This window comes from Epinephelus lanceolatus, chromosome 5 (genome assembly GCF_041903045.1).
Source record: "Epinephelus lanceolatus isolate andai-2023 chromosome 5, ASM4190304v1, whole genome shotgun sequence".
In the NCBI taxonomy this organism is placed as follows: Eukaryota; Metazoa; Chordata; class Actinopteri; order Perciformes; family Serranidae; genus Epinephelus; species Epinephelus lanceolatus.
This window is the reverse complement of record NC_135738.1, coordinates 32,117,147-32,139,212: the sequence shown is the minus strand read 5'-3', so window position 1 is coordinate 32,139,212 and position 22,066 is coordinate 32,117,147. Positions and strand designations below refer to the sequence as shown.

Genomic DNA, 22,066 nt, shown 5'->3' with positions numbered 1-22,066 from the left:
TACATGACCTAAAAAAAACTTTTATCTGTCCAGGAATGAGGCTGCTGGACACAAGACGGGCACTGAACCCACACAAAGCCAAACAGGAAACATTTAGGGCACAAGTGTGTTGGACATGTCTGTGTGGCACAAATTACTCCAGATGCAGGAAATGGTCAAAACAAAATTAAACTCATTCAAGAAAATGATTTGGCATTAGAACAATGTTTCAAGAAACCAGAGATGCAGGTTTGCTATAGCTTCCTAAGTACATACTGAGTGAAAGTTGACCTTTCTGCTGGTGATTTACCTGCTATGACTTGCAGCAGTGCTACTTTATGTGCTGGGCGTTTTCACCCCCAGGGGGACCAGATCATTCATGTTGTCTGGCGTCTGTGGCTCAGCTGTCATGAGTGGAGTGTCTGATAAGCTCTCAGACTTTAACTCTAACTGTATTTAATAGCATAGGTAGCCTTTACAAGGTAAGCATTACTCAACATCAGCAACAAAAAAAATAAGAGGTAGATAATGGAGAAGAAAAGGATGAAAGAAATGCCACAAAGCCCGAAGACAAAAGTGGCAATGGTGGCTGAGAAAAAAAGGGCTCTGGTTTGCATTAGCTCCCCAGGGCAACGATGCAGAAACTTGCTTTGCTTGTTAGAGGTTCACAGTGGCTCAGCAATTTGGATACGTAACTCTCTGCCAATAAGTACACAGAAAGGCTCATCTAAGAATAAGCATCAATTGGTAAAACAAAACTTTAAAGAAATGATTTGACATGTTGGCAAACCTGTTTACACTTTCATATCATATTAGTTACTGCCAGGAGACTGTTAACTTCGTAAAAAGACTAGAAACAAGCAACAAAATCTGCCAACCAGTGCCTCTAAAGCTCACTAATTAACATATTATCATGTCAGTTTTTGTACAGAATAAACAAACAAGATGCAACATATTAGTTTGAGAGCTTTAGAGGTGCTGTTGGGGAGATTGTGTTACCATTAGACAGAGCCAAGCTAGCTGTTTCCAGTTTGTACAACGGATGATAAAGAGAACTAGATACAGCATTGGAGGTGGGGCCCCTTTCAGTCCAATAAAAACTGCTCATTGGCACAGAAGGCAAAAAACGGTCAACTTCCCAGATGTGGATGTATCTGGATTTTCTGCATCATTGGGCCAAAATAGCAAACACACCTGAGACTTTGCTACTCAAACAGCTAACTTTCACCGACCGAGCCATCTACTTTCGGTTAAGCACACCACTAACTTGGATGAGGATAAAATGATTTACTCATCAGCCTTTTTAGACTTTCCAAATGATACTGGACCAAATGGATAAAATTCTTCAGCTCAGACCAAAGATTCGCAACAAGATGAGTTGAAACAGGCAACAACTACTACTACTGTCAGTTCAGACCAATGCAACTAGATGAGACGGTGTATCATCTCTATGCAACAAATCTCTGTACTTCTGTTCTGATTTCCAGCTTTTCAGGCTTATTTTGTGGCTGAATATAATTTGTAGCTTCCTAAAATATGAATAAGAATAGTGATAGTGAGTGATAGTGAGATACTGGCTGCAGTTGCATTTGTAGAAAATTAAACAAAACAAGCGTCAGATGGACTGTATTTGTAATAAATACACCACAGAAATATGAATAACCGCTACCAATTAATTAGTCAATCAGAATGTGGGGAGGAGATAAGCACAATGTTTAACCCTTTAATGTAAGACATTAAAGGGTTAAACATTTATGTGTAGGACCTAATCTTTTGCTCCAAGGACAGAGTCAACATTCGGGTGAAGACAGGACTCAGTTACTGAAATCCTGAGCAACACACAGTGATATTTACACTGTCAGCCTCTTTTTCTGTGAACTCTCGAGCTTTGTACTGGGCTGTCCAGGATGTTGAGCTAGTTCATGAAGACCAGTGTCGTCCCAGCCGGTCCCAGTGGCAACACATGATGAAAGGGAGGCAGGTACAGAGGTCAGCTGGCCTCCTTTTCACACACTGCCAACTCCTCAGTGTAGTGAAAACAGGAGGCTCTGGGGTTTGGCTCTGCCTCAGTCAGTCAGGATCAGGGCTGAACGCTGCACTGCCAGCACGGACGGAAAGGGCCTCTTCCAACACGAGCAGTTAGGTAACCTGTTCAATTATTTCATCTGTGAGTAAATACGAGGCTTGACAAGCACTTAAAAAAATATTTTTTAAAAATCTGCACCTGCAGCGGTTTGCGGTTTGTAGTAACGTATATGCGTCCCATCATTTTAGTAGCTTTCTTTGCAAAATACTGTCTAACACTGGTCCCTCTGTTTAACAGTCAGCATCAACAACACTGATCACACAAGCATAACAGTGATCCTCTGATCGACTGGGTGTCATCGAAACAGCCAATGTTTATTACAAATGACTGAATCGATCGTCCTTAATTCTCTAGTCAATAATAATGACTGTGGAAACAGGCAGGGCAAATACATAAACGTCACTCAAATAGTCATCAGGCATCTGAAGCCTGTTCCTGTTCATTTCCACAAAGACTTGAGATGCTGCGGTTGATTTCAGAGCAGATGGAGATTCAGTCAGGCTTGCAGTTTCTTTAGTGTGTAGCAAGTGCTGGTGGGGCCTGTGATAGCACGCCACTAACGAACCGAGATAACAGACAGTTTCAAGGTTATTTTCTACACAAAAATAGGCCACAGTCAGACTCTCAGTAGGTATGTAAACTGTAATCTTATCAATCCCAATAAGCCCAACAGGAGCATCTTAAAACAAAACAGGTCCTCTGCCCTAAGTTCTTACACTCTGCTCTTTAACCCTGCTAATGGTTTTCGACATAATGTCAGTAGAGATCACAATTCATCAGCACCAAGGCTGTTTTATGAGGCAGAGCAGAAGAAAGCAGGTCACCTAAAACTCCTCGCTCAAAGCCTCATAGTTAAAAAGAAGATACATCAAACAGAGCAGGAGCTTGGGAGAACAGTTTCAGAGGGGCAATAAATCACTTCACGATGAAATCAAATCTTTTTTGCAAGATCCAACTTGAACCTCTTGCTTTGCTACTTCCTCCGTTCATAGCAGGGATCGAAGGGGTTCCCTCTGCGGGCTTTTCGTTTTACTGTGAGGACCCACAGTTTATGGCAACGCATGACACACATCTAGCGGTAAACATCCAACGCAGTTTGAGCTCTTTGAAGGAAATGCAACTTACTGACATGCTGTGTCACAGTGTGTGTTTGTGTGATGTCCAGCTCAGGCAGGTCTGTTGTGACATGCTACACCCTGACTCAGCTTAATGCCAACAATAAACCTGGCCTATAATTTGAATAATAGTAGCCTCCTGCAGAGACCCATACGCTCACTCAAAAATAAATGCTGCAGCATGTGTTTCTGTTGGGCAGAGCATGGTGACGGATTATCACATTTACATTACTGGCCACAGTAGCAGCAATGTGACATTGTGACATTAATAGTATCAAACAGGGGGGGGGGGGGGCGTTTATGAAAAAGACAACTGTTTCTTTAGTTTTTCTACGATTCAAAAATTCCAACAAAACTATTGTAAGTGGATAATAAACAGAACAAAAATCAAAGGAGCTTTGCTTCAGCACGCACTCAAAATCTCCTGACATCTGGATGAGCCACCGCCAGGATTTCACGCATTCACAGAATTCACACAAGAATTTACACACACAGCATCAACCCCCCCCAGTATGCACACACACACTGGCACACACAGCATGCCTTTACTTTATACTGGCTGCATTGCATCATCCTCTAATCTAAAAATAGAGCCAGAGATTAGGCCACTAGGCTACACGTTTGACAGCACTGCATTTACACACTGTTATCACTGCCACTATTCCCAGTAGTAACAAATAACAGACTATATATTAGAGTAGATTTCAAAGCTAAGCATATTGTAAATTAATGTTAATCACAATTTGTGGTATTTTTGCTAGTTTGCTCACTGTAGAAATAAAAAAAACAACCTGGAATACTACATTATTCCCTTTTTTTTGTCTGCACCTAAACAGGATCAAAGTCACAGTCTTAATAAAAAAACATAGATAACAGTGAAAAATATTGGCTCCAAAAACATGTCATTTTCTCTGTCATCATTTAACAGAGAGCAGAATACTAAGCACAAGGTGCTGCTCTCTTACAGCTGACACGGTCAGTTAAAAAACAACACAGAGGCTTTGAGGTAAACAGGTTAAGTTAATTGCTTATCTGCCATAATGACGCTGAATAACTGGGCTGACTGTAAGCTGTGTCTGTGTCAGTGTTTGTCCTTAAATAACATTTCGTCCCTTGTCAGTGTCCAGCTCAGGCATGACTGATGCTTGGAGGACACCCTGGAGATGAAAGCGATATCCCGATTCATCTCCTCCTCTCATCCATCAGGATACTTGGCAGAGAGCAGGAGAGATTGCAGGATGCAATGTGATCTTTCTCCCTGAGCGGTAGAGGTCTTCACAATAATGGATGTACAAGCAGAACATTTAGTCCATCAAATCTTATTCACCAGTTGCAAAAAACCTGTAATGACTGCTGGATCTGACTGTTTTGTGTCTCTGCTTATTTCTTCCTGTTCGCCTTATGACAGCTGCCATTTTGTCTTTGTTCTCTGCAGTTAATGATCACCTTAACATCCCTCTTGTGCTCATTATGATAAGTCACTGGAGATGGCTACATTATAGTTTGACTATAATGCTAATTACAGAGAAATGCAGCAGCAGGTGTGGTCTATTCAGAGGCTGCCTGCAGGCTGTAAATAGATCACAATGACAACAAAGGTTGAGTAGTTAACTCTTTATTGGCCATTATATTCAGGCTAGCAACTAGGGAAAGTTCACCACCATTATCATGTAAAAGAAAATGCATAAAAACCTCAACTTTGGATTTTATAGCTATGAAACAAACAGGATATATCTTCCTTTACTTAGATCCTGGTTAGCTGTTTCCCCTGCTTTCAGTATGTACGCTAAGCTAAGCTAAGCTAAACTAATTGTGTCCTGGCTGTAGCTTCACATTTTATTTCTTTAACCTTTATTTAACCATGAAGTCCCATTGAGATTGAGTCAAAATATTTTTTGGATAATAAAAAATAATCATCACTAGCAGTTAGGCTTGGGCAGTATCAAGGTTTTAAATGGTAAATGGACCTGCACTTGTATAGCGCCTTTCTAGTCATTCAACCACTCAAAGCACTTTTTACACTATGAGTCACATTCACACACTGCTGGCTGAGGCTACCATACAAGGTGCCATCTGCTACTCAGTTTTTAACACCCTCACTACATGATGAAACAGCCATCAGGAGCAATTTGGGGTTCAGTAGACTGTCAATTGCAGACTGGAGGAGCCGGGGATCGAACCGCTGATCTTCCAATTGGTGGTCGACCCACTCTACCCCTGAGCCACAGCTTCCCCGTCTCAAGGCATAGCGGGATATTCAGTAATCCAACAGTATCATTTTCAAAACCGTCAAAAATACATATGCTCCTCTTTTTATCAAACTGATACGGAGATGCTGTAATAAGGCGATGCAGTGCACAGTATGGGCCACCAGAGGTCAGTCTATTTGTGGAACAGGTGGCTGAGCTGAGAAAGATGGCGACTGCAGAAGTGGGTAAAATGTTACAGGACTATTAAAAAGCAGGCCAGCAACAAGAGAGATGGCGGGGAAAAAAAGAACAGCTGTAGAGCCTGCATATTTCTGTCAGGAGGCGCCAGCTGTTTGATTTTTTTTGTACAAATATGGTCATATACTGTACAACCTAGTGAAGTGTCAGGCGGTTATGAAGGTATGAAAGAACAGATACTGCCCACGCCTACCTACTGCTCTAGTTATCTTGTAATCAAACAGCTTAAAATCTGACAAAAAATCTTACATGATAAATCCTTCTTAGCATTTTCACCATACCTGCTTCTTTATCCTCTTTTTACTCATTTTTCTAGTTTACTCTGAACACAACTGTCTGACATTATGCCATATGTCCAACATGTGTGATTATTTATTCTGAAATCAAAAAGCAAACTTTCAAATGTTATGAATATGTGGGTAACCCAATAAGGATACAAATACTGAGCCATACATGGCAATCCCAAAGTCCCACATTGATTTGGTACCCTCACAGTGATGCCTCCAGCTACTATTTACTCATCAAAGGAGTTTGAGAGTGTGTGTGAGTGTGTGCGTGTCTGCCCCTTTGCACAGCTGTGCATACCAACTAAGGTGTAAGCAAGATGCAGGAAAAACAAGTCCATTCATAAAATTAGGCTGTTTGCCCACATAGTTAAGAGCACCAGCCTGTCATTTCTTCCAAGTGTATTCTTTTATTCATATTTCAAAAGAAGTGGAGCTTTGTCAGGGATGCTCATCGTCACTGTGTCTGCCTGTAAACCCTCACTGTAAACAAAAGAAGGGAATTCAAAGCCTCGGGGTAAATGCCGCAAGCTAAGTCTGAGGGTATCATTCAGACTCAAGTCTATAAACAGTGGAGAGAGTGTTTGTGTTTGTGGAAATCAGAAGATCAAAAACTGGTAGAAACATAAATACCTAAAATGAGGGTTATAATGGATCATCACTCCAAACATTATCACAGCGTGCCAACAGAATGATAATACACGTGAAGCTTAAGTCAACAAGGTGACTGAATAGCTGTGTTACACCCTTTGATATCTGTTATTGTCTATATATTCATTATGCCTCTACGCAAACACTAAGCTCAGTGCTGCTATTCATATACACAGGACCAGCCAACAGGAGCGCAGACAGTTGTGTCTCTATTCACAACTTCACATCAGCAGACAAAGCCTCCGAGCTCACAGAGCACACAAACATTTGTTGACTGAAACTCAACTCACTTCTGGCAGAGGTTGTCTCCAAACCATCTGGCTTTTGAATCACTTCTGCTTCTGACAGGCGGGCTGCGCTGCACAGCTGAGCACTTCATTTTTAGCTTCCATAGCCGACGCAGATTTTCACCGTCACCAACAAACAGATCAACCCCTGAGCCGATAAACATATGATTTCCATGTTGCCGTCTCCTAAACGCTAAGCAGACTGACACATTAATGCTCAGTGCAGGGGAAAAACATCATGTTCTCAGTCACATTCATCACGTCTGGGACTTAAAGGACAACGAGTACGTGCAGCATCCTGCGTTTGTGCCAGCCTCATCACTGGAAGCATGTGCCATCTTCTCTCTTTCCTGTCAAACCACTGCGTGCTTCCCTTCAAACGGATCCTCTTCATTGTTTTATGAGAGGCAATTAAAAAATGCAGTGCAAGTATTTCATGTCCTTTTCATCTGAAGAAAAGTACAGTCCTTCAGAAGTGAGAACTTTAAGCTATTTATGCAAATATGGATATGTGCTTGACTTTGCAGTACAGAAATGGTAGTAAAAACTGTTCATACCACCTACCAGTGTTGTCACAATACTGGAATTTTGAACACTAGTACACAATTAACAATAAGAGAGAGCACGAAAGTGCAGTTGGTAATTAGAGTTGTACCGATACCAGTATCGGAAATGCCTCCAATACTGCCTAAAATGCGGCATCGGGTATCAGCAAGTACAGCCTATGACCAATCCGATACCATGTAATGCCACACGTCATTACGCATACGCACGCTACAGGCAAATGAAACAGAAACGGAGCGGAGTTTAAAAAGCATTCTACTGTAGCCTTTAAAATGTCTTTTTTACCAAATTGTGTGGCTGCACTTTAACAGGTGTCTTGATCTGTGTCAACACTGAATAAAAATAATTTTAAAAAGTTTTATGGCATTCATTCTACTATTATGTATTTATTTCCTAATATTTTACATAGAGTTTTAGGAGTTGAGACATACAACAATTAATATCCCATCCATTTTTATTTTATGCGCTGGTATTGGATCGGTACTCAGTATCGGCAGATACCTAAGGTTCAGGGATCGGAATCGGTATCGGGAAGGAAAAAGTAGTATTGGTACATCTCTATTGGTAATGGTCTATCGATACTGTGGAAAATAAGCATTGAAACCATTTCAGATATTCAGAATAGATAGGTATAAATAAATCAATATTTCTGACAACATTACAACCTACTTTTTGTCTAGATTTAAACTGTAATAGAACAGCTAAGAAGTTAGGGTGTACAGCACATTGTTTTTTCATCATCACAATGTCAACTTGCATGATAAAGACTACAATATAAGACTAAAAAGACAACAATATTGCACTCAGGTTTAATATCAAGTTCAAGGGGGGCTTCTGTTGCTGCAAATTAGACCCAGCTGGCACCACGGAGTGTGTAGTTTCCTTAGAAATGCAGCCAACCAAGAAGGCTGGGAAAGTGATAGACAACACTTAAATGAGACCGCTGTTGTTCTAAGAGAAAGAGCATTCTATTTCTATATGGATTAACCAACAGTTTAGTTTCATTTTCGTTGCACCCTTGCATTCTGCTGCTCTGTCTGTGCCCAGAGTATGCTCCGCGCTCCAAGAGCACGGCATTCTGAATAACTGAAAAGCATATAAAATTTCAACTGAGAGCCTAGTCCTAGTCCCTTTCACTAGCCCGGTGTGCCTACACATTTTGATAAATAAAGGCCTGTCTCAATTAGACGCCTGGTCTGGTTGCCAAGCAGTGCATTTTTATATGTATATATATATATATATATATATATATATATATATATATATATATATATATATATAAGTTCCTACAGATGTATAAAACCAGGTTGCTGGCTACCTCAAATTATGTGTCCATTCCTTGTTTACCCTATAAGTTTTTCATATTCCTTTAGTCTTTATATTATCTGAAGCCTAATTTTTAAACAAGTAATATTCATACTGGTTTCAATAAACGATTTGATTGTGTTTCCCGATCTTTGCTGATTAACAGTTTTGTGTTAACAGAATCAAAGGCCTGTCCCATATAGATGCCTGTCCCAAATATAGGCCTGTTGATATCAGTGATTTTAGCAAATAATAGCCTGGGCTATTAATTGAAATTTTACAGTATTCCAACAGTGCGCCGAATTAATGGCCCACCTCCAAAAACAGAAAATGAATGCTGATTTTGTGGCAAATGAATTTGTGGGAAACCGTGGGTAGTACTCCAAGATTTATACTGGTTCCAGTTTGCTCAGTTGTATTATCATGGAAATTCCTCAATTCTGTGCTAAAAACGAAAGAAGGTTTAACTGAATCTGAGCCCCATTACATTTCCATATCTACTGGCCTATATCACACCCATTCCAACCATGACAGGGGATTTCAAATGGATTGGTTTCAAAGTGCAAAAAAAGCATAGCCAATGGAAAAATTAACATCAAATCTCTGTCTGAGACGACTCAGGGGAGTATTTACTGATGACAAAGGTCTTATGAAATTCATATTAGCAACGGATTCAGGGGAGTGTGAGCCTGTGCCTAGACATACTGCTTAAGGGTGCTTGTCAAACATGGCCGATTAGAGCTGCCTGCCAGCACTTGCCGCAGCTATTTGATTTAGGAAACATGTCAAATCCCAACTCAAATGCCACTTTTCCCACCTTCATACCTTTCATAACAAGAGCAGAGCTGGCACCGCAGCTATGTAACCATAAACACAGACAACCACAAAAGGGTATTGAGGGGAAAAATGCAAGAACGCTGTAAAGCACAGCTATCAATAGCACCGCTCATAAAAATCTCCATGGATTTTAACATTTGGCTATCTCTGTTGTTGATTTGCATACTTCACACCAGAGCGTGGAGTGAGATGGAGGCATGTATCTGGTTACTCATATACTCACATCCATCCTTCCCTGCAAACTAGGAAGTGTAACCTGAGAGCGGTGGGCAAACACAGTCAACACAGACTAGTCTCCAAGGCTTAGTCATGACCGTTGTGGAATGGAGGTATGCAGGAGAGAAAGAGAGGATGCCTCAGACCGGCTACAGGACCCGTTAAACTGAACTGAGAAACTGTAAGAGAAAAAAAAGACAATCTAAATAATCCAAAGACTGATAAGAATTAGGCTGTAGTACATCCAATAATATCTAACACGTCAATCAGAGTTCCATTTTTTCCTGACAAACCAAACATCTCCACTAGACTCCTTTTTCTCTCTGTGTGTTCGGACGTGAAAGGATGATGGACAGGAATATAAACAGCCGGGCCGAGACACAAAAACTAACCTTCGAAGGCCGCATAACTAGATCACACATTTAATATACAAAGGCTACCCCATGGTATGTTTCTTATTCTGGCAGGCCATGGGAAACTACAGTAGCTCTCCTCTCTTTACCATATTAATTACAAAGCCAACAGTTAAACTTCGAAGACGCTCAGCAAACGGACAGAGTTCTAGTGTGCGTAGGTGGGTGTTGAATGTGACAACCACGCAGGCTGGAAACTAGCAAAGAAAAAATGGGAAATGGACTGATACTCCCGCTGCTGACATCGTGTGATTTCTTGCCAGGGTTGACTGAACTGATAGAGTGAATGATACTATGAATAGTTTTTATAATAGTGGAGATTTGTCCTCATTTGTCGTAAGGGGAAAACTTGAAATACTGATTCTGACAATTATATCACAATATTTTTGGCTGTATCTTGATACACAGTATATATCTCGATATTTTTAATTCTCCTATAAAGCACTGCGTTAATGTTAGGACCAGGTAGACAAAATCGAACATAATATTTCTAACCTTTTATTTCTGATTCTCATTCAGAATGAAATAAATCTGAATGAATGAAAGTCTTTCCAGGTAGTTTACATGGGAAATATTCATTCCAAATGAGGGTTTAGACGGGAGATCAGTTTAATCGCCTTTTAATTGCCTGTATTCGGGTCCGCGCAAGGTTTGGGGCAGGGAAGGTTTCTGATTGGATAGGGGGCGGGGCAGATGTTACGTGTTTACATTTACCGGAAGAAAACACTGTAGTCCTCGCTCCGGATAACAAGATGCTTGACGACGCCATTCTTTAAGCCTTTTTCAGGCTTGTTTCGCTATTCTTGAAGCAGCAGTACGACAACAACCTTGTTCTGCTAATGCTTCATCTGTTGAGGAGGAGAAGGGAGGTAGAAGGTCAAAGAGGGGAGATAGAAGACCGTGCTGTGGCGAATGGAAACCGGTGAATGCAACGAGTCCAACTAGTCTATCTCAGCCTATTGCTATGCACGCTACATACGTCATCACGCCAGAAGGGTAAGGAAACGAGGATGCGCAGAAAGACCGGAATGAACTTAAAGAGGAATGAGTGTATACAAGTGCGAGAAATTCTTTCATTTGGAATTAGAAACAGAAAATTCCAGCCCCTTACATTGGATTGAATTTTCATTCGCATTGGCTATTTTCATTCCGAATTAGGTGTTTACAAGATCACTTTTAATAGGAATGAACTTTCATTCCGAATGAAAAGGGAATTAAACTGTCCATGAGAGATTCTAATCATCATTTGGAGACCCCTAAGATGACTGAGACTGTCAATTTTTTTGGGCCAATCAATGTGCTGTGCAGTGTACTTCTTGGGACATTTTGGTGCCCAGATTTTGCAGAGGAATTACAACTCCTGACTTTCATGCTGCTCAATGTACAGGCTGCAGTGGCATGGAGTAGGAGAGACTCTGCACAATAAGGCTTTGAAATATCATCTTCTCTCTTCTGCTTAGAAGTGGTGAAGTTACAGCTCACAGCAACTTAATATGGCACAGTGTCTGGCTTCTGTTTGACATCTAGTGTCAGCAAAAAATGTTGTTGCACGTTTCTGATTTGTTGTTAGCGCAGTTAGCTCGTTTATTATATTATGTGACTGTTGCTGTCACACTGAACATGTCACTGAGCCTGTTCAAATCTTAAAACCTTATATGAAAAAAAAAATTGCTGAATTATCATATTGAACAGTCAAATCTGATTCAATTGACATTATTCCTATTTGGGTACAGCCCTAATATCCACATAACTGATTTGAGGTATTTTGTCAAAAAACTGTTATTTGATTTTCTCCATATCGCCCGGCCCTACACACAAAGTGTAAACTGATGTCAACATGCAAAAACAATAGAAACAGCAAGAATAGCTGTAATAAACTCATGATAAAAAAAGTTAATGAAAATAAGCAGTGGAACAGCAAGAACAAACTATATTTCATTGAGGAAAAACACATTACCAAAACACTGCCAAAACAACAGCGACAACAACAACAACAACAACAACATCCCAGGCGCAGTCTGCCATGTGGACATACTTTATTCAACATTCTGACATTTATTTCTTCCAGATTTACCATCATTAGTGCATCATTTGAGGATGATCAATATCATCTGGCAAGACCAAAGACACTGATGGCTGCCATGCAAAGCTTTGACAAGACATGCAACGGTGACACAGCCAGCACAAGCCGTAATCCTGTCACATCCACACTTGCTTTCTCTAATCTCAGTGCGTGGGCGCGACCGTGAGCAGTTTAGATGGTAAACAAGCTGCGGGATGTGTAGGGATTGGAAGATGAGGGAATCAGCAGAATGAGCTACCGGCAGTGCTCTCTGCATCAACAATAACTCGCTAAGAACTCCCTATCGTCTATCTAGATCTGTGGATGCCTTGACCTTTCTCCAGCACTCTCAGCTCCTCAGATTCAGACTTGTGACAGCCTGTCAGAGTGCAGCAAAGCAGCTGCAGGGACCTCGCAATCCTGAAGGCTCCAGTTGCAATTGAGAACTAGGTTATAGTCTCACTAAATAAACAACCAGAGCTGGATACCCAATAGGTTGACTGTAAACTGAGGACTGTGGAGAGCAGGTACACAAATATCAGCTATCCTTATTGGTATGAGGTTTAGCAAGTGAGTGCATACTCAACTCGTTATCTGATTCTTGCTTTTGCTCAGACAGAAACCGAAATCCCATGTTTGCATTGTTGCATTACTGCTGCATTTGATTCTTTGACTCACTTTGCAGTTGCATAATCAATAATATGAAGGTATGAAGTTTGGGCAAAAAGGTTACATTTTTGTTTAAAAAGAAGCTACACCTGTATTTTCAGCTGAGCTAACTTGCAAAAGCTCCAAAAAGTTTATTTCCCCCATCTGCACGTCAAACCCATCAAGAAAACTTGTAAATATGTCCCAAACTGAAGACGCAGAATAAAGTCTGGATTACACACACGCACATCAAACAGACAGTAGCGTGAGAATATGCGCTGTAAGAGTGGCTTTCTTCCCAGCCTCACATTGCTCAATCATTTCATCTCCCTCATGCCAGATCCACTAAATAGTTCAGCACATTCAGGACCAGAGGAAGGTCGACTTTCCTGCGCAGAGCTGCAGGCTGATCCAGTAGGAAGGTAACTGAACACCCACACAGAGCCATGAAGGACGACGCTGATAGCTTTACAGAAGAAAGCATGAAAACAGATTCCTCCCAAATTACTCTTTAGTCCCTGGCTGTCACAAATTACAAGATGCAGGTGGGAGTCGAATGTTTGACAGGTGCAGCACCGATTTAAACACTAGATGAAAAGTACTTGGCTTTAAGTCATGTTTCTACATCTAAACAGACAGTGGGGGGGATGGATTAACATGGAAGGAGGTGGAGTAGATACACCATACAAGCAGCACCCCAATGAATTTAATTCCAATGTGAGAAGTCACAAGCTTTGATAAATACCAACAGGAAATTCTTGTTGCTGTTGTAGATCCAAAAGAAACACAAAGTTGAGACTAGTTTATGAAATTAGGGCTACATTTCTTCAAAAAATGGCCCATTCTTTTTCCAAAAAATGTCACGCCTTGTGTTATATTACTTACTAATTACTTACTTAGATTTTCCAAGACACTACTTTGCCTTCATTTCTAGCTATTGGCCATAACTACATGTGTATCCTTAAATAACATTTTTGTATCATTTTGTCAGTCTTAATTATCTATTCAAAATCACTTTATTGATACTGTAACAACAACCTGAAAAACTGTTCAAGCGTAGCCACAGACCTACCAAAAAGCTTAAGTTTAAGTAATCATGTTTTACTTTTCTGTAACAGAAAATAAAAAAGTACTACATTTTAGGGGAATCGCATGTTGTAAAGACAATCGCCTGATCAGGTTTGGCATCACCCTACCTACAGAGAGACCAAAACCAACACCTGTGTTCACCGATCATACCTGGCAACCTCCTCACGTAAGACATTGCACAAAAAAACTAGCCATGTAGATGTCAAGAAACCGTTTTTGTTGATGTACAGGTTAAACAAATTCAATACAGTACAATGTACAATAAGAGGTTAACCACAGTGGATATTTTTGAACAGTTACTCATGTCTGTATATAGGTTAATTTTGCAACTGTTTTGTTTGTTGCACTGTGCACCACCTGGGTCTGGTCAGAGCTAGCTAGCAACACCATTTAGTTAGTGATTACCGTTAGTCATGCTGTCCCGACCCAACAGCATTGCTGCAGAAAAATTGTGTACACCCTCTGGTGTCACTTTAGTCGCCCCAGCAAGTAAACAGCTCAATTTTGAGCTGTAGACTTCCTTCAGCATTGTTAACTATGTCACCACTGTTAGCTATGTTAGCACTGTTAGCAGTGTCAGGGCAGTGGTGCTGATGTCGAAGTTAACAATGCGAAATGGGTTTTGCGCCTCAAAACAAAGCCTCATATTCATTGGGGCAACCTGTTGGCAAACCAGAGGGTGGCCACCATATTTCCGCAATAACATCATCTCACCAAATGAGCGGCACCACTAGCTAGCTCAAATCCAAACAAGTGGTGTGCAGTGCAGAGCGACTACCGTTAGCTAACCAGCAGAGACTCGAGAGTGGACAGTGAGCTCCATCTTTCCACGTTAACACGGCTAGCTGTCTGTCTGTCAGCAAAGCTAATATAAAATAAAAAAACAAGACATTTACATAACAAAACATTAAAAATGTCACCACCAGCTCTTTTAAATGCAGCGCTACAGCTAACTGAATCATTAGAGAGCACCAGACTAAAAGGAAAGCACCTTTTGTATTTCCTGTTTTGTTTTGTTTTGTTTTCTAAAAAAAATTAACCAGTTAGTACCGGTTAATAGGTGTAGGACTATTGAAAGCAAAATTAACCAAAACTGACATCCCTACCTATAAGTAGAGGTGTTGGTGGGTATATTTTTGGACTTCGGACAGAGCCAGTCAAGGTGTTTCCCTCTGTCTCCAGCCTTTATGCTAGGCTAAGCTAACCACATCACATCTACAGCTCTGTACTCAATGCACAGACATTACACCGGTCAATCTTATCATCTTAGTCTAGGAGAAAAAACACTTAATAAGCATATTTTACAACATACTGAACTGTTGCTTTAAATACTACATTAACCAAACTCTCATTTCACCTTGTGTTTGGGAAAGTGGTTCAGACAGCTGTGGCAGCGTCCCTAAAGCAGGTGTAAGCTAAGCATCTTTCTGTATAATTAAGCAGGTATAACCTCATGGGGGCACGAATACAAGCCCTCCAATTACCTACCCATACTAATATCACAGCAACAAGACTCAGATTCACAGGTTGTTACAGTTAAAGGGGTAGAAGCGTAGCTATGTTCGTCCCACAGACAGATCTCCAGCCCGACTCTGATAGAAAAAAAGACCAGGAGACAAGGCCTGTGTAGGTTTGTTCACCTTCTTCTGGGAAAGAACATTTAGTGGGCTTGTTTCTCCATCAGGCCTGCCAGACAAGAATTCATCTCTTGTCCAGATAGGCCGATAACAAGGCTCTGGGGCTCCTCCACACACAACCAGAGAGTGAATGTGAAATATGATGTGGTCTCCAGGGGGAAGGACGGTTTACTGGAGTGAAAGGGCCTGACATTAGAGGGAGGTTCACGGCTATATGCTGAGCAGCTGTTAGATGCTTCCTGAAGCCTGATAGCTGAAGAGGACAAGCTGTTATGTACGTTACAGAACATAAAGCTGCTGTGTCAAAATAAGACCCGACTACAGGCGGCACCAGCCTGATGCTTGTTACCACCCACGGGTCTTGATGCTCTCTTTTGTCTATTAGAGAATAGAGACACGAGGATCCCAGAGTTCGGACCTCAGCAGGTCAGGTGGTGGCAAAGGCAGACTGATCATCTGTTCTTTAATAACTATCAGCCAGTGCTAACACTTTGAACAATTATATTAAACAGTAGAAACAGCCTTAAAAGGACAGTCCACTGCAAAATTATAAATACAGATTTTTCCTGAACTGTCCCTTAAGGCTATAATAACTTCTGCAATGCTGCATAATAGTCAGCGAAATTATCCCTGACTGTCAGGAGTCGCCACCCATGTGATATTCCGTATAATATTCAAATCAGTATAATATCACTCGTTGTCAACAAGTGATATTCATTTCAGAGGACCAAAACAAAAGCTGACCTCCATGTTATTTATCATTCACTAACCAAGATTGTCAGCAGTTTGCACACACATAGCTGAGACAGATGTCACGCGACCATGGTTCTATTTGAGCAGTAGCTCCCTGTTTGCAGAGTTGAATGCTTAGATAATACTTTAGTGATTTTGAAGTTGACATATGGGGTAAAAGGTTTGTGTTTAAGTAACATGTTTAGGAATAAGCTTGGGGGTGTCTTACTTTAGGTTCAGGTTTGGTGTGGTAAAGGTGGGAGTAAGGACCAGAGGTAACAGTCACACAGAAACAAAGGAGTGAAAACATGAGGAGTCTTTGCATTCTAGTGGTTAAGACACCTCACACGTAACAGGTTGCTACAGTTGGCTGGGCATGTAGTGCACAGTTTTTGACCTTGTTTAGCAAACAGTGAGCTAAAAAATGACAGAAAACCTCCACAGAGCTGAGAACTGCAGAGCTGGGTATGTCTCTGGTGGTATATCACTACAAGCAGCACCTTGCTTCATGAAACAGGCATGAGTCAAGGCATGTTCCAGTTAACAAGACCATTAACCTGCAATACGTAGATAGGAGTTCACTGGAATTTGGATGGGAATGATTGGATACATGACAGATATCACGTACAAGATGCAATTCATGAGTCACCATGAGTTGTGTTTTTCTACAACACGGTTTTATTGCCATGCTAAAAAACCTGTTTGATATAGCTAAACTTTACACAATGACTTTGTATGGGGCCTGCTTCTTAAATACATTTAGGCCTAAACAATCAGTGTCATTCATCACACACACACACAGGGGGAAAGCATGGCTCTGCTATAGTGTTCAAGGGTCAGCAGGCTGGCAAAATGTAAACAGTCCCATTCACTTCAGGAATGCGTTTGTCACACTGGCCTACTTCTGACCTGCAAGGTACTACTAAAAAGTAAGTATATAATCCAGAGGTGTGAGAAATCCTCAAAGCAAATAGACCAGGGGGGTCATACTTGTAAGCCATACACACAATTCAGCCAGTGGCTTTGCTATAAGCCCTCCAAATCTGACCTGCATGATGCCAAGTTTAAGAATGAGTAAGTAGTGAGGATGGAGAGTGGTGTCAGATTGATGCCAATTCATCAGTGATCTCATATGTCCTTACAGGGCCTCAAAACTGTAGGGAACGGGAAGGAAATTCTTGACATAGGTCTTCAGATATATTTCACCCTGACAACAGTAACCTGATAACCTTAATGGTATCTTAATGGCTTTTACCAGGCTGTTTGGTTTTACAACGTCTGTCTGACTCAGCTCTCAGGAATACACTAATCATCCCATGACCGTACTCAGTAAAGGACACAGTTGAAGGGGGGGTTCTGGTAATTGTCTTTCAAAATGCTTATTTCCTTACAGTGAGTGCTTGCTGCAGGACACAACCCTCAAACAGTTAACACCATGCCATTAGCATCTAGTTACTGAGTCCTTTTAAGGACTTTCTGCAGACTACAGTATGCACGTTGGTTTGACATCAATGGAAGCCCAGCGAGCTTCTGATGAGTCAACCACAGCAACAGACCTCCAGGCTAAACCCTAAACCTTGACAGTTGAGGTACATCCAGCCGCTCGTGACGCAGCAGGAGCTGCCTTTGGAGGACTTCCTTCCATCTGTACCTTTCATATAGCAGTGTGTTTCCAAATCCGCTATGCTTTGTGAGGTTGTGGGGGGTCAGCGTTAGACAGGAACACACTCTCTCTCTCTCTCTCGGAGACAGTCAGCAAGAGGTCAGGGTGACTCAGCTTCACTTTTTCCTCTACACATCCACAGTGCCTGACACAAATACAGCGGATGCTACTGATATTCAAAAATCGTGCTTTAAAGTCGAATCTGCCTCATGCATTTCATGCAGGGAAGTTTCAGGGTATTTAGGATAGTGCATGAGTCCACGTCACACAAAAACTGCATTTTTCTGTCTCCATACAGGATGAAAGGGCGGGACAAAATACAAGGGGGTGTTTGACTATACTGAACATGGGCTAATACAGAAAGCAAAACGGCTGAGGTAAGACGAACAGACTGAAAACGTTATCTTATTAAATAAAACAGATGTTGACAAAGGTTTTCTTGAGGAACATAATTCGCAGTTTTAAAAAAAGGTAATAAATGATCACAATACTCAGCATATCAATACAAATTTAAAATCACAATAGTATTGTATCATGACTTAAATACTGCGATAATATCGTATTGTAGACCCTCTGGTGATTCCCACCCCTAAAAGAAAGAGACCTGACACTTAAAACTGCAGCATCCATAACTGCGTCTACATCTGTGTTTAGAGGAAAAACATTAGGACAAATAATACGCGTGGATACTGACAGTTATCTAGCTTTTCATCACAATGTCGATATGTATTTTGATATAGTACATTTTGTGAACATTTAATTCAGAAATGGAATAAGAAGGTCTGTTTTGGGCTTAATAATTAAAGCTGTAGTTGGTAACTTTCATACAAAATAGCTGATACTCACACAGCACTAACTGAGTGAGATAAACTGTAAAAAAAAAAAAATTCTTCTGCTTACTCTATTGCCTTGTAGCACTTCTAGTGGCATTACCGCACGTGAACAAAAACAACCAATCAGAGTGGAGGAGTCTGTAATACAGCCGTCAATCACATGAGAAATGTGGTCAAACTGTCAAACTAGGCAGCGCTTATCAAATATGAATCAAGAATGTGTTACTGCATTGCCTTTTTATTGCCTCAAAAGTTTTTAGAAACATATTTTAGTGTACTGTTTAGCTGTTTTTTTGTTTCTGATAACATTTAAAGCGAGAAATAGGCAATGCAGTAACAGAATCTTGAGTCATATTTGATTAGCTCTGCCTAGTTTGACCACAATTCTCAAGCCTGTTTGACAACTGCATTAAAGGCTCCTTGGCTCTGATTGTTGTTTTCTGTGCACCTCAGTCAATTCTAGCAAATGCCATTAGAGGCAGTAGGAAGAGGAGGAGGGACACAGACTATTTGTCATCACATCTACTTCTTTCAGAATATAGTCACAGTTTGAGCAAACATGACACAGTTATTTTCATAGAGGTTACCAACTGCAGCTTTAATCACCTGTAAAATCAAGATACATCATCACATTGGTATAAAAGTCCCATAAATCCCATACTGTCACAAAGTAGTCCTTACTATTGATTTTGTAGCATTGTCCACAATTGTCTAAAGTGCCTAGAGTTATCAGTGTAAACAGTGGAGCAACATCTCTGATGGTACTGTACACACTTCTATTTATTGTCATATCACCTACCCCTATGTTGTACCATGTTGTGATCATTTCATTTAAAAATGTAGTTTTCAGCCTCTTGTATACACTTCATTGGTACTGAAGGACATAAAAAGTAATGAGATTTTTTAACAGAGATTTTACAGTTTAATTTATATTCAGTTCAGTAAATTAGATTCAGTGCTGTAGTGAAGCCCGTTCACAAAACTGCAAATGTCAGACCGACGCAAAACTGTCCTTGCATCTAAGTTAACAACCAGACCACAGCCTTCTCCAATTCTTTCTTGTGCTGAGTCAGCCACCAAGCAAACATCCTCCTCCTTCTCTGCTCCACATCCTGATCTCTTAAAGAGGGAAACTGTGAGTTATGATAACACATGTGGCTCTACGGAGGCAGCACGTCCCAATTAACGTCTGCCTGGGCTGCAACACCCTGTAACCTCAGAGAAGATGTCTAAAATCTGGACGGGTGAAACGCAACAAGGGTCAATATCAGTGATCAATAGAACAAATGCTCCATCAGTCTACAGAGACAAGATAAGAGTCTTGGTCCTGTCAGGTCAGGACCTTACCGCTCCACTAAGCCACAGATGGACTCTTGCTGCTGTGTGTTGATATACGGTTCAATTTGGGTCAGCTGGAATAATACGGTATTGTTACTGCTGATGAAGTCAGCGCATAAGTCACTCAACACCAAAAACAGACCCATCAAATGAAGGCATGCATCAGTAAGAGAGCCTGAGCGTGACTCATGACATGATGCCAAACTTGTACAACACAAAGGACCTCCAGGCACAAATCAGGTGCATCACAACAACATCCCTCAGACTCTTAAAGCAGCAGCATCACAGATTGTCTACTTCCTTGCCTGGAACATTATGCATAATTCAGTTTGTGACTCAGATGACAGTATGAAAACAAGATGCTAAATTAAATACCCACACACCAGAGAGAGAAGACATCCAAAAACTGAAAGCAGACATCGTCAAGGTCACAACTGGAGACTTTGCCACATTGCTTCTAATAGATACAGAGCCCAGACAAATATATTGTACTGTAGTGGCTTCTAACTACTTTTGTGGTAGTACACTATTATGCAAAGTATATTTTGTAAAATATAATGTTAAAAGCAATGTATGGGGTTGCAGAAATGTTCCATATAAAGAGAAGACATAACAACAGGTTTTTTTCTCATGAGAGTCGAATTATGTACATATGATTAACATATTTCCAGTTCAGTTATGACTGTGTTATTACAAAAAACATGTTGTCAAAGGTGCTCTTGACTAATTTAGATGTCAAGCTGTCTGAATGAGGCATATCTGTGTCATATGTGCCTATGCCTATTCAATCAAAGGCATCTGGTATTGCCAATAAAATAAAGCCAGACTTCAGGGGGAGAAAAGGTTTTAAACTACACTACATGCCCAAGATATTTCAATATGACTGATTGGTGGTAAACATTGCCACCATGCACCACATTCCACAGACTAAGTTATCCCTTCCGATCTCTAACAGGCTGATAGCTAAACTGAATTAAAACCGGGATTGGCACAGAGGACCGTTGATGCACCATCACAGCAACGTGCATGTACAATGCAGATAAAAAAAATGTCAGATTTATTACAGGACGTCGCAGTTAAATCGTTAGCTGCTCTGTTAAAACCAGCAGACCGTGACATTCCCAAACGTGCAGAGGTGCAGTCCGCGGATCCCAGGGTAACGTTACAAAATGCACCGTGTTTGTCAGGCGGTCGAGAGCAACATCTCCTCTTACCTATGAATCCTGTGTGTTTATAATCCACTCGTTTACGGCGGGGATGAATCCATGTCCGTGTGTAGATCCAGATTTCCCAGTAAAATCCACAGCAGCGGGGTGTTTTTTGAGTGGGTAATGCTGGGTAAGGCCAGAGCAAGGGGCTACACAGCAGAGGAGAAGGCGCAACTTGAAACTGACAGAGAGGGATCGGTCGGAACCATAACCGCGACAAGGAGGGGGGAGAGAGCGAGTCTAAAAATAACAACACGTCGCCGAAACATCGCAAGTTTATTAATTTCACTGTAACTCGTTGTAAAAAACAATTTTAGTACGTTATGAGGTGGTATATCAAGAGGAAACTGTGTTAAACCAGAATGTATCCGGATTTATTTCACATTTCAAGGTGAGAGCCCCCCCCACTACTCGTTAAAGTGAGCCTGCGTGTTTTAACTCAGTTTAATCCGATTGGTCTCTTCCAACGTGACGCAGCAGCGCCGCTGCCTTCACATGGTGTCAGAAACATTAGAACTGCTTTACACAACAGGGAAAGGCGGGCGGGATTTTACATGATAGCTGAAATTATTGATAAATTTACATTCATTCCAAAGTGCTACTTGATACCTTGTGTGTGACTGTGTTCCCTTTGTAAATATGCCTTCACATGAAACATTCAGACAGGTTAAT

The 22,066-nt window shown here is 41.0% G+C and overlaps 1 protein-coding gene across 36 annotated transcripts in view; it reads right to left on the bottom strand.

Annotated features, from left to right (window-relative positions):
* The window catches only part of mical3a (microtubule associated monooxygenase, calponin and LIM domain containing 3a), a 116,073-nt gene that overhangs the window by 58,866 nt on the left and 35,141 nt on the right, over positions 1-22,066 (bottom strand). For 19 of the 36 annotated variants that reach the window (XM_078168058.1, XM_078168066.1, XM_078168065.1 and 16 more), the window contains exon 1: positions 21,401-21,571. The exons of 7 other annotated variants lie outside the window; for them this stretch is intronic. The gene's annotated coding sequence lies outside the window, so the exon portion shown is untranslated. Of the gene's footprint in view, positions 1-21,400; positions 21,573-22,066 lie in introns of those variants that run through there. 10 more of the 36 variants (XM_078168084.1, XM_078168088.1, XM_078168085.1 and 7 more) reach the window with 4 other exon arrangements.